The following is a 13,595-nucleotide window of genomic DNA, read 5'->3' on the forward strand; positions in this document are numbered from 1 at the left end:
TGAGGGAGAGGGGGGAGAGGGAAGCACGTGGCATGGCCTTAAAAAGAGGAACCCTTGGGGTCCTCTGCTGACGTGCGCAGCACGGGGCAGAGCTGGGCGTCTTCCGGCAAAGGGGGTTGCAGACAACTGCACTTCACTGCCCCAAGCCAACATCCCCTGCCTGCTCGGGACCCCTCCAGCACTTGGGCTCGTCTTCTGCCCACACTGACACGATTCTGCCTGGGATATCCTTTGGCCTCTCATCCCAGCACATGACATGATCCCGCATCGCGGACCAGGCATGTGAGAAATGAGGAAATGAAATGACAGCATTGACGGAACTAAAACACAACCTGTGCCATTGGGTAGGGTGTTTTGCTTTGGAGGTGAGCCTGCTGGAAAATTACTGCCCGCGTGCAGTGGCTGTGGGCCTGGGGTGGAGCAGGAGCAGTATAAAAGCGGGCCCTTCTCCCCACTCTCTCATCCACTCCTCTCACCTCCAGCTCCTTGGGAAGAAGGTGAGTCTGAAGCCCTTTCTTGTCTTCCTCCTCCTCCTCGTCCTCCTCCTTCTTGGGGATTTCTCAGCGCATACCTGCCCCTTTGTTCCATGCGGGTCTCGGAGCTGCTTGTCATGGGAGAGGGAAGGGGGCAGAAGGTGTGCCATGGGTGGGCCTTGGCTGAGGTGTCTCCTGAGCTATGGGCTAGGCGGAGATCTCCCTGGGTTTGGTTGCTCACGGCGGGGCTCTTTGGAGGGGGAGGAGAAGCCCGTGGGCCTCCTTACACAGTCTCCAGCTCTCGTCTCCAGTTGGTGCCTCGGCTCCTTTGTGGTGGTGTGACAGGCTGCTCCTCACCCACCCTCAGGCTCTGCTTCCCCCCACCCTCTCTCCCAGGTGCACCTCCAGCCCCAAGACATGTCCTGCTACAACCAGTGCCTGCCATGTGCGCCATGCCAGCCCTGCGGCCCGACCCCGCTGGCCAACAGCTGCAACGAGCCCTGTGTCAGGCAGTGCCAGGACTCCACCGTCGTCATCCAGCCCTCCCCTGTGGTGGTGACCCTGCCCGGACCCATCCTCAGCTCCTTCCCGCAGAGCACCGCCGTGGGGTCCTCCACCTCTGCTGCCGTTGGCAGCATCCTCAGCTCTGAGGGAGTGCCCATCTCCTCCGGGGGCTTCGGCCTCTCCGGCTTCGGCAGCCGCTACTGCGGCAGGAGGTGCCTCCCCTGCTAAAGGTGCTGCCGATGGCCCTGGGGAAGGCCCCCGGGGACCCACGAGATGGTGCCGGACTGGGGACGGAGCATTGTGCTGTTGCTTTCCCGGGGGCTGAGCAACCCCAGCACCCCTTGCAAAAGGACAGGGCCAGCCTGGGCTCTCCGAAAGCACGGCCCATGCCTGCCTTTCCCCTCTTCCACTCCCTTCTTTGCCTCCTGTGTCCTTGTTCTCTTGTGCTCCCCTGCGCTGTGAGCCCCACAAAGCCAGCCTAGGGAGGACCTGGTGGCCCTGCTCCCTCTATGGGGCAGGCAGATGGACACCTGGCGGGATCTCTGCCACAGCCGTGGGGCACAGACTCCTCTGCTCCTGGTTCTCCCTGCACCGGGATCTCCACTCAGAGTGCCCTCGCTTCCCTCTTTGGACTCATTAAAGTTCTGCTGCATCCCAGCCCGCGCCTCTGTGTCATCCTTTCCCCTGCAGGCGCTCTCCCAAGATGGGCAGGGAGAGAGGTATTCCTCGGGGTGATTCTGGGAGGGGGGGTTTTGGGGATGGTTGTGCAGTGGTTGTTAACACCATGATTGTTAGCTGAAAGACTGTGGGCAGTCTTTTGAAAGTAGCTGTTCTTCAGAGGCTGGCTGGGCTTTGGTCTGCTGGTGCGAGGTGGTGGGCGATTGCCTTTACGTCACTCGTTTTTTTCTCTTTTTTCCCATCCCCTCTTAGACTGTCCTTAATCTCGACCCAAGGGTGTTTTGCTCTCTTGCTCTTCCAATTCTCCCCCCATCGCACTGGGACAGCAGATTAAGAGAAAAGCTGGTGGGTACTTAGTGCTTGCTGGGGTCAACACACCACACAGGCCCACGGGCAGTGCCTGTCCTCCTTGCCCCGCTCCTTCGCTGTCTGTGCCCAGGGCTTCCTGGAGAAGTTTCTGGGGAGAGGGAGGCAGGGAGAGACTCAGGGCAGGAAGAGGGGCAGCGGGTGTGGGCTGAGCGTCTCACAGGGTTGTCCAGGAGCTCTCCAGAGCAGTGCAGTGACCAGCAGCAAAGGCTGCAGAAAGACTCACAGCTGAGGAAGGAGAGCAGCTGAACTGCTGCGGGACACAGCCGGGCATGATCCAGAGCCTCGAATGGCAGCTGGCTGGGTAGCAACAGACCCTGTCTCTCCACACATGCTTCCACCCCTGAGAAGCAGCAGCCCAAAAGCAGGGCCAGGAAAAGGTGCTTGTGTGGTGGTAACCCCATCAAAAGAAGTGGGACTCCCAGCACTGTTCCTGGACATCAAGGGCTTTCCTCAGCATCCTGGGCAGTATGAGCAGGACCTGAGCTAGGAGATAGAGGGTAGTGAGTATCCCACTCTGCTCAGCACTCACCTGATGGCATCTAAATACAAGATGCTGCTCTAAATACAAGAAAGGTGTCATGTAAGAAAGACCTTGACCAAGTGGAATGAGTTCAGTCCAGGATGGGGAGGAGCTGTAGCACTTGGTCCAGCTTGCTGAGCGTGAAGAGAAGACCTTGGTGGGAGACCGAAGAGCAGCTTTGGAGTAGCTGTGGTGAGGTCCCCCAGAAGACAGATCCAGGCTCAACACTGTGGCAGCGTGTGGTTGGAGGACTAGAGACAATGGTCTCGTGTTGAAAGATGAGAGGTTTGGACTTGTTAGGAAGAAAATGGTTTTCACCAAGAGGAGAGTCAAGCAGTGGAACAGGTTGCCTGGGGAGGCTGTGCAGTAACCCTCCTTGGACGCTCATGGCTGACTGAGCTTGGAGCAAGGGGTTGGATCTGATGACCTCTGCAGGTCCTTTCCAACTTGATTATGCTGTGATCGTATGTTGCCAGGCCTGCCTTTTTGTGCCTCTGCCCACTGGGGATAGGGCCAGCAATGAGGAGGAGGGCTGTGAGGGCAATGAGCGTCCCGGCTGAGGAGACGGGTAGCGTGCAGGAGCTCTCCTGAATGCTCTGTGGAAGGAATCAAGATTGCAAAAAGCATTGCTGCACCGGCTAGAAGACCACAGGACCCGTGGACCTCAGCTGTTGGGACAATGTTTTCCCAAAGATGCTGTGGCAGTATGTTCCCTTACTGTTCTCATGCTTTTATTTTCCACCTGGTCTTCTCCTCACCCCGCAACTCTAAATCTCAATGCTGTGGTTAGGACCGGTTCTCCGAGGCTTTCCAGGAAAGGTATTGCCTCTGCCTTGTCAATAACACATTCATCCCCCCCCACTCCTGACTACTTGCTTCACAAGGTTGAGCTCACCAAGGAAAAAGAAAAGGTGTACACAACAAAGTTATGGTAGTGACTGAACTACCTTGGCTGATTCTATCCCAGTATACCCCACATAGGTAGAGAAGTTCAGAAAGCAGAGGGTCACCCAATGCACGACTAAGGATACTCAAAGCAAGGCTGTGTTAACAGTCAGAGCACAACCATCCCCCAAAAACCCCTCCCAGAACCACCCCTGAGCAACATCTCTCTCCCTGGCCATCTTGGGAGAGCGCCTGCAGGGGAAAGGACGAGACAAAGGCATGGTGTGGGATGCAGCAGAACTTTAATGAGTCCAAAGAGGGAAATGAGGCTGATCCGAGTGGAGGCCCCAGTGCAGGGAGAAGCAGGGGCAGGCAGCAGTCTGTGGCCCATGGCTGTGGCAGAGATCCCGCCAGGTGTCCATCGGCCTGCCCCATAGAGGGAGCAGGGCCACCAGGTCCTCCCTAGGCTGGCTTTGTGGGGCTCACAGCGCAGGGGAGCACAAGAGAACAAGGACACGGGAGGCAAAGGAGGGAGTGGAAGAGGGGAAAGGCAGGCATGGGCCGTGCTTTCGGAGAGCCCAGGCTGGCCCTGTCCTTTTGCAAGGGGTGCTGGGGTTGCTCAGCCCCCGGGAAAGCAACAGCACCATGCTCCGTCCCCAGTCCGGCACCATCTCGTGGGTCCCCGGGGGCCTTCCCCAGGGCCATCGGCAGCACCTTTAGCAGGGGAGGCACCTCCTGCCGCAGTAGCGGCTGCCAAAGCCGGAGAGGCCGAAGCCCCCGGAGGAGATGGGCACTCCCTCAGAGCTGAGGATGCTGCCAACGGCGGCAGAGGTAGAAGACCCCACGGCGGTGCTCTGCGGGAAGGAGCTGAGGATGGGTCCGGGCAGGGTCACCACCACAGGAGGGGGCTCGATGACGACGGTGGAGTCCTGGCACTGCCTGACACAGGGCTCATTGCAGCTGTTGGCCAGCGGGGTCGGGCCGCAGGGCTGGCATGGCGCACATGGCAGGCACTGGTTGTAGCAGGACATGTCTTGGGGCTGGAGGTGCACCTGGGAGAGTGGGCGGGGGGAAGCAGAGCAGGGGAGATGGGTAAGGAGCAGTCTGTCACCCCAGCACGAGGGACTCAAGGCACGAACTGGGGATGAGAGCTGGAGACTGTGTAAGGAGGCCCACAGGCTTCTCCTTTCCCTCAGAAGAGCCCCGCCAAGAGTGACCAAGGCCGGGGCGATCCCCACCTACCCAAAGGTCAGGAGACACCTCAGCCAAGCCCCAGCCTCTCTCCATGTCACGCCTTCTGCCCCCTTCCCTCTCCCATGGCAAGCCGTCCCAAAACTCCACATGGGAGAAGGGGGCACGTATGGGCTGAGGAATGCCAGAGGAGGAGGAGAAGGAGGAGAAAGGGCTTCAGACTCACCTTGTTCCCAAGGAGCTGGAGGCGAGAGGAGTGGATGAGAGAGCGAGAAGGGCCTGCTTTTATACTGCTCCTGCATCACCCCAGGTGCACAGTCACTGCACGAGGGCAGTAATTTCCCAGCAGACTCACCTCCAAAGCAAAATATCCTACCTAATGGCAGAGGTTGTGTTTTGGTTTCCGTCAACGCTGCCATTACATTTCCTCATTTCTGACATGGCCACTCGGCCACGGAGGCTCCTTTCAAGTACCGGGATGAGAAGCCCAAGGATTTCCCATGCAGGAACATATCAGTACGGGCAGAAGACAAGCCCCAAGTGGAGCTGGGTTCTTCCTCACTACCTGTGGGGTGTGTTGGGGCTCGGGACAACATCTTGTTCCTCCCACTCTCCTCACAACACCATGCACTTTGGCCGCAGGCTTTGGACCCTGACCTGCATGACACACAAAGGCCTGGCCACTTTTCCAAACACACTGACCATCTTGCAAGCCCCCCAAGCTGTGGGAGTGCTGGCAAGAAGGTGAGGCTGAGGGCAATGGCCACTAGGGCTTCCTGGAGCTGCGTCCTTGGGCATAGCCCAGCGCTCAGAGCTCGTTTTCCCGGGGCCGGGATGGAACTGCCCTGGCCGCAGGGGAGTTCAGCCTTGCGCGGGACACGGACCTGCAGACAGCACACACTCCTGGCTTGGCCTCACACCAAAAGGCTGACACAGGGCCAATCCAAAATTAGAGCGTGACTCGCCATGGGTAGGGAGAGTCTATCCCAGGAAGCTTGCCTACTGAAGGCATTGCCTTGCCCTCCTGGGACGCGTCCCAGCTGCCTCCATGTCTGCAGGGCAGGGAAGTGCATGGCCTCCTTGACGTAGTCCGAGAGCTGTTCTTGTACCCAGGGCCCTTCTGAGCACATCCCCTCCCTGAGCATCCTCAGGCACGTGGCGCTGCAGGGTCCTGCCAGCCGTCACTCCCTGGGGAGCTGGAGGAACTATTCTTGCCTGCCCAACCGTGCTGATTTGTGCTTCAGGCTGAGGAGGCCTTTGGGGCGTGGGAGGGGAGGCGTGCCCTAGTGCCAGGAGAAGATGTATTGCCTGGGACCCAGGGATGAGTCCCAGCCGGTGGGGAGATGTTTTATGCAACCCTTTCTTTCCCTCTGCAGAGTCTTCAGGAGAGCTCCTCACCACAGCCTGGTCTCTTTGGCCAGGAAGATGAGGCCTGTGCATCTGCTCCCTTCCACGCTCCAAGCCTCTCTCCGTTGCTGAGCCTGCCCCCGTGGGCAGATCTGCCCAGAGGAGGTCTGTGCTCATAGCACAGTTCAGTCCCCAGTCCGTACTGATGCAAGAGGTTCTTCCTTTCCGGGTGCAGGACTTGCCATTTATCCTTCTTGCATGCCATGAGGCTCCTGTGGGCCCATTCCTCGGGCCCGTCTAGGTCCACCTGTACAGCAGCCCTGCCCTGGAGCACATCAGCTGGCTGGTACGGGTCGACTTTTCTCAGGCAGTCCTTGGCTTGATGCCCACCCACTGCTGGGGAGGCTCCCCCTCCTTCCTTCAAGTCTTTCAGAAGGCACAGCAGCCTGGGAGACCTCGTAGGTGAAGACTGAGAGAGAGAGGGCATTGACTTCCGCCAACTTGCTCTCTGTCCACTCTTCAGGAAATCAGCTGCCCCAGTCAGCAGCAGGCCCACATTTTCCTCCATCAGTCTTCAGCTACTCTTGTAGAGGCGGATGTTGCTCTCGATGCTTTTCGCCTCTTTCTCTGGATGCCCCTTGCGAGACTCAAAGCCAGCTGAGCTTTGCTTTAATATTCTTTACTTGTCTGTGTGGCCCTTTGCTGGGCTGCGGTATGGCAGCGCCTCTCTCGTACTAAAGGGCCACGAGGTCGACCCATTTCATGGCAGCTGTGGTCTCAGCAGTGCTGAGCAGAGAAGAGGGATCACCTTCCGCAATCTGATAGCAAGCCTCTTCCTAATGCAGCCCAGGATGCTGTTGGATGCCGTTGCTGCAAGGGCGCGGGGCTGCCTCATGGCGTCCACCAGGACCCACGTCCTCAGCTGCAAAGCTGTTTTGCAGCCCATTGGCCCCAGCCTGTAGTGATGCATGAGGTTCTTCCTCCTCCACTGCAGGACTGTGCGTAAAGAGGTTTTGGCATTTCCCTTGGCTGAACCTCATGAAATTCCTGTCTGCCCATGTCTCCACCCTCTTGACATCCCTCTGAACAGCAGCACAGCTGTCTGCCGTATCAACGCCCTCCTCCCCCAAGTGGTGTGTCATCCGCAGACTTGCTGAGGGTGTAATCCTTCCCACCCTGCAGGTCATTAAAAAAGGGGTTAAACAATACTGACCCTAGGCTGGATCCCTGCAGTGCACCAAGAGTGACTGGCCTCCGCCTGGACTTTGTGCCACTCATCACAACCCTTAGAGGCCAGCAGCCATGCCAGATTTCAGTCCCCTGCACTGCCCTCTTCCCCAGCCTGCATTCGGTCAGTTGCTCTGTAAGGGTTGTTGCAGGAGCCAGCGCCAAAAGCCTTGGTTAGATGAGATTAACAACGTTTGCTGCACTTCCCTCACCCACCGGCGCCAGGCACGTCCTCAAAGAAGGCCATGCGGTTTGTCAGGCCTGCTTTGCCCTCCATAAAGCCATGCTGACCACTCACAATCACCTTCTTGTCCTTTCATCTTGGGAAAGGGCTTCCCGGATGAGTTGCTCCATCACCGTTGCAAGAGCTCGAGGTGAGGCTGACAGGCCTGTCATTCTCCGGCTCCTCTTTCAGGCCCTTCTTGAAGGCAGGAGGCTCATTGGCTTTCTTCCAGTCCTCAGATGCGTTCTGTGACTGCTGTGACTTTCAAAGGGAGTTGAGAGCAGCCTTGTAGTGACACCAGGTCAGTCCAATCTGTTTACATGTTGCCAGACGGGATCCTCCTCTACCGTGGGTAAGTCTTCCCTGCCCCAGACGTTCCGAGGAATGTCAGGAGCCCAAATTCTGCGCAGCAAATGCTACCCAAAAAGACCAAGGCGAGGAAGTCTTTGAGTATCTCCACCTTTCCTGTATCCCCTGTCCTCAGGGAAGCTGCCCCCTTCAACGCTGGGGTTGCCTTTGCCCTGGCCTTGCTTTTGCTGCTGACCTACCTGGAAGAAGACTTTCTTGTTGCCCCTCACATGCTTTGCTGATTCAACGCCAGGTGGGCTTTGGCCTTCCTAACCCCAGCCCTGCATACTTCGACAGCCTGGCAACTGTTCTCCCCGGAGCAAAGGGCATCAAGAGGAAGACAGCTGAAAGCATTGGCAAAGCCTGGCTGCCCAGGGATGCAATGGCCAGCGACTGTTGGAGCGAGCTGAGGGAGAGGGGGGAGAGGGAAGCACGTGGCATGGCCTTAAAAAGAGGAACCCTTGGGGTCCTCTGCTGACGTGCGCAGCACGGGGCAGAGCTGGGCGTCTTCCGGCAAAGGGGGTTGCAGACAACTGCACTTCACTGCCCCAAGCCAACATCCCCTGCCTGCTCGGGACCCCTCCAGCACTTGGGCTCGTCTTCTGCCCACACTGACACGATTCTGCCTGGGATATCCTTTGGCCTCTCATCCCAGCACATGACATGATCCCGCATCGCGGACCAGGCATGTGAGAAATGAGGAAATGAAATGACAGCATTGACGGAACTAAAACACAACCTGTGCCATTGGGTAGGGTGTTTTGCTTTGGAGGTGAGCCTGCTGGAAAATTACTGCCCGCGTGCAGTGGCTGTGGGCCTGGGGTGGAGCAGGAGCAGTATAAAAGCGGGCCCTTCTCCCCACTCTCTCATCCACTCCTCTCACCTCCAGCTCCTTGGGAAGAAGGTGAGTCTGAAGCCCTTTCTTGTCTTCCTCCTCCTCCTCGTCCTCCTCCTTCTTGGGGATTTCTCAGCGCATACCTGCCCCTTTGTTCCATGCGGGTCTCGGAGCTGCTTGTCATGGGAGAGGGAAGGGGGCAGAAGGTGTGCCATGGGTGGGCCTTGGCTGAGGTGTCTCCTGAGCTATGGGCTAGGCGGAGATCTCCCTGGGTTTGGTTGCTCACGGCGGGGCTCTTTGGAGGGGGAGGAGAAGCCCGTGGGCCTCCTTACACAGTCTCCAGCTCTCGTCTCCAGTTGGTGCCTCGGCTCCTTTGTGGTGGTGTGACAGGCTGCTCCTCACCCACCCTCAGGCTCTGCTTCCCCCCACCCTCTCTCCCAGGTGCACCTCCAGCCCCAAGACATGTCCTGCTACAACCAGTGCCTGCCATGTGCGCCATGCCAGCCCTGCGGCCCGACCCCGCTGGCCAACAGCTGCAACGAGCCCTGTGTCAGGCAGTGCCAGGACTCCACCGTCGTCATCCAGCCCTCCCCTGTGGTGGTGACCCTGCCCGGACCCATCCTCAGCTCCTTCCCGCAGAGCACCGCCGTGGGGTCCTCCACCTCTGCTGCCGTTGGCAGCATCCTCAGCTCTGAGGGAGTGCCCATCTCCTCCGGGGGCTTCGGCCTCTCCGGCTTCGGCAGCCGCTACTGCGGCAGGAGGTGCCTCCCCTGCTAAAGGTGCTGGCGATGGCCCTGGGGAAGGCCCCCGGGGACCCACGAGATGGTGCCGGACTGGGGACGGAGCATTGTGCTGTTGCTTTCCCGGGGGCTGAGCAACCCCAGCACCCCTTGCAAAAGGACAGGGCCAGCCTGGGCTCTCCGAAAGCACGGCCCATGCCTGCCTTTCCCCTCTTCCACTCCCTTCTTTGCCTCCCGTGTCCTTGTTCTCTTGTGCTCCCCTGCGCTGTGAGCCCCACAAAGCCAGCCTAGGGAGGACCTGGTGGCCCTGCTCCCTCTATGGGGCAGGCAGATGGACACCTGGCGGGATCTCTGCCACAGCCGTGGGGCACAGACTCCTCTGCTCCTGGTTCTCCCTGCACCGGGATCTCCACTCAGAGTGCCCTCGCTTCCCTCTTTGGACTCATTAAAGTTCTGCTGCATCCCAGCCCGCGCCTCTGTGTCATCCTTTCCCCTGCAGGCGCTCTCCCAAGATGGGCAGGGAGAGAGGTATTCCTCGGGGTGATTCTGGGAGGGGGGGTTTTGGGGATGGTTGTGCAGTGGTTGTTAACACCATGATTGTTAGCTGAAAGACTGTGGGCAGTCTTTTGAAAGTAGCTGTTCTTCAGAGGCTGGCTGGGCTTTGGTCTGCTGGTGCGAGGTGGTGGGCGATTGCCTTTACGTCACTCGTTTTTTTCTCTTTTTTCCCATCCCCTCTTAGACTGTCCTTAATCTCGACCCAAGGGTGTTTTGCTCTCTTGCTCTTCCAATTCTCCCCCCATCGCACTGGGACAGCAGATTAAGAGAAAAGCTGGTGGGTACTTAGTGCTTGCTGGGGTCAACACACCACACAGGCCCACGGGCAGTGCCTGTCCTCCTTGCCCCGCTCCTTCGCTGTCTGTGCCCAGGGCTTCCTGGAGAAGTTTCTGGGGAGAGGGAGGCAGGGAGAGACTCAGGGCAGGAAGAGGGGCAGCGGGTGTGGGCTGAGCGTCTCACAGGGTTGTCCAGGAGCTCTCCAGAGCAGTGCAGTGACCAGCAGCAAAGGCTGCAGAAAGACTCACAGCTGAGGAAGGAGAGCAGCTGAACTGCTGCGGGACACAGCCGGGCATGATCCAGAGCCTCGAATGGCAGCTGGCTGGGTAGCAACAGACCCTGTCTCTCCACACATGCTTCCACCCCTGAGAAGCAGCAGCCCAAAAGCAGGGCCAGGAAAAGGTGCTTGTGTGGTGGTAACCCCATCAAAAGAAGTGGGACTCCCAGCACTGTTCCTGGACATCAAGGGCTTTCCTCAGCATCCTGGGCAGTATGAGCAGGACCTGAGCTAGGAGATAGAGGGTAGTGAGTATCCCACTCTGCTCAGCACTCACCTGATGGCATCTAAATACAAGATGCTGCTCTAAATACAAGAAAGGTGTCATGTAAGAAAGACCTTGACCAAGTGGAATGAGTTCAGTCCAGGATGGGGAGGAGCTGTAGCACTTGGTCCAGCTTGCTGAGCGTGAAGAGAAGACCTTGGTGGGAGACCGAAGAGCAGCTTTGGAGTAGCTGTGGTGAGGTCCCCCAGAAGACAGATCCAGGCTCAACACTGTGGCAGCGTGTGGTTGGAGGACTAGAGACAATGGTCTCGTGTTGAAAGATGAGAGGTTTGGACTTGTTAGGAAGAAAATGGTTTTCACCAAGAGGAGAGTCAAGCAGTGGAACAGGTTGCCTGGGGAGGCTGTGCAGTAACCCTCCTTGGACGCTCATGGCTGACTGAGCTTGGAGCAAGGGGTTGGATCTGATGACCTCTGCAGGTCCTTTCCAACTTGATTATGCTGTGATCGTATGTTGCCAGGCCTGCCTTTTTGTGCCTCTGCCCACTGGGGATAGGGCCAGCAATGAGGAGGAGGGCTGTGAGGGCAATGAGCGTCCCGGCTGAGGAGACGGGTAGCGTGCAGGAGCTCTCCTGAATGCTCTGTGGAAGGAATCAAGATTGCAAAAAGCATTGCTGCACCGGCTAGAAGACCACAGGACCCGTGGACCTCAGCTGTTGGGACAATGTTTTCCCAAAGATGCTGTGGCAGTATGTTCCCTTACTGTTCTCATGCTTTTATTTTCCACCTGGTCTTCTCCTCACCCCGCAACTCTAAATCTCAATGCTGTGGTTAGGACCGGTTCTCCGAGGCTTTCCAGGAAAGGTATTGCCTCTGCCTTGTCAATAACACATTCATCCCCCCCCACTCCTGACTACTTGCTTCACAAGGTTGAGCTCACCAAGGAAAAAGAAAAGGTGTACACAACAAAGTTATGGTAGTGACTGAACTACCTTGGCTGATTCTATCCCAGTATACCCCACATAGGTAGAGAAGTTCAGAAAGCAGAGGGTCACCCAATGCACGACTAAGGATACTCAAAGCAAGGCTGTGTTAACAGTCAGAGCACAACCATCCCCCAAAAACCCCTCCCAGAACCACCCCTGAGCAACATCTCTCTCCCTGGCCATCTTGGGAGAGCGCCTGCAGGGGAAAGGACGAGACAAAGGCATGGTGTGGGATGCAGCAGAACTTTAATGAGTCCAAAGAGGGAAATGAGGCTGATCCGAGTGGAGGCCCCAGTGCAGGGAGAAGCAGGGGCAGGCAGCAGTCTGTGGCCCATGGCTGTGGCAGAGATCCCGCCAGGTGTCCATCGGCCTGCCCCATAGAGGGAGCAGGGCCACCAGGTCCTCCCTAGGCTGGCTTTGTGGGGCTCACAGCGCAGGGGAGCACAAGAGAACAAGGACACGGGAGGCAAAGGAGGGAGTGGAAGAGGGGAAAGGCAGGCATGGGCCGTGCTTTCGGAGAGCCCAGGCTGGCCCTGTCCTTTTGCAAGGGGTGCTGGGGTTGCTCAGCCCCCGGGAAAGCAACAGCACCATGCTCCGTCCCCAGTCCGGCACCATCTCGTGGGTCCCCGGGGGCCTTCCCCAGGGCCATCGGCAGCACCTTTAGCAGGGGAGGCACCTCCTGCCGCAGTAGCGGCTGCCAAAGCCGGAGAGGCCGAAGCCCCCGGAGGAGATGGGCACTCCCTCAGAGCTGAGGATGCTGCCAACGGCGGCAGAGGTAGAAGACCCCACGGCGGTGCTCTGCGGGAAGGAGCTGAGGATGGGTCCGGGCAGGGTCACCACCACAGGAGGGGGCTCGATGACGACGGTGGAGTCCTGGCACTGCCTGACACAGGGCTCATTGCAGCTGTTGGCCAGCGGGGTCGGGCCGCAGGGCTGGCATGGCGCACATGGCAGGCACTGGTTGTAGCAGGACATGTCTTGGGGCTGGAGGTGCACCTGGGAGAGTGGGCGGGGGGAAGCAGAGCAGGGGAGATGGGTAAGGAGCAGTCTGTCACCCCAGCACGAGGGACTCAAGGCACGAACTGGGGATGAGAGCTGGAGACTGTGTAAGGAGGCCCACAGGCTTCTCCTTTCCCTCAGAAGAGCCCCGCCAAGAGTGACCAAGGCCGGGGCGATCCCCACCTACCCAAAGGTCAGGAGACACCTCAGCCAAGCCCCAGCCTCTCTCCATGTCACGCCTTCTGCCCCCTTCCCTCTCCCATGGCAAGCCGTCCCAAAACTCCACATGGGAGAAGGGGGCACGTATGGGCTGAGGAATGCCAGAGGAGGAGGAGAAGGAGGAGAAAGGGCTTCAGACTCACCTTGTTCCCAAGGAGCTGGAGGCGAGAGGAGTGGATGAGAGAGCGAGAAGGGCCTGCTTTTATACTGCTCCTGCATCACCCCAGGTGCACAGTCACTGCACGAGGGCAGTAATTTCCCAGCAGACTCACCTCCAAAGCAAAATATCCTACCTAATGGCAGAGGTTGTGTTTTGGTTTCCGTCAACGCTGCCATTACATTTCCTCATTTCTGACATGGCCACTCGGCCACGGAGGCTCCTTTCAAGTACCGGGATGAGAAGCCCAAGGATTTCCCATGCAGGAACATATCAGTACGGGCAGAAGACAAGCCCCAAGTGGAGCTGGGTTCTTCCTCACTACCTGTGGGGTGTGTTGGGGCTCGGGACAACATCTTGTTCCTCCCACTCTCCTCACAACACCATGCACTTTGGCCGCAGGCTTTGGACCCTGACCTGCATGACACACAAAGGCCTGGCCACTTTTCCAAACACACTGACCATCTTGCAAGCCCCCCAAGCTGTGGGAGTGCTGGCAAGAAGGTGAGGCTGAGGGCAATGGCCACTAGGGCTTCCTGGAGCTGCGTCCTTGGGCATAGCCC

This window comes from Mycteria americana, chromosome 22 (assembly GCF_035582795.1).
Source record: "Mycteria americana isolate JAX WOST 10 ecotype Jacksonville Zoo and Gardens chromosome 22, USCA_MyAme_1.0, whole genome shotgun sequence".
Classification (NCBI taxonomy): Eukaryota; Metazoa; Chordata; class Aves; order Ciconiiformes; family Ciconiidae; genus Mycteria; species Mycteria americana.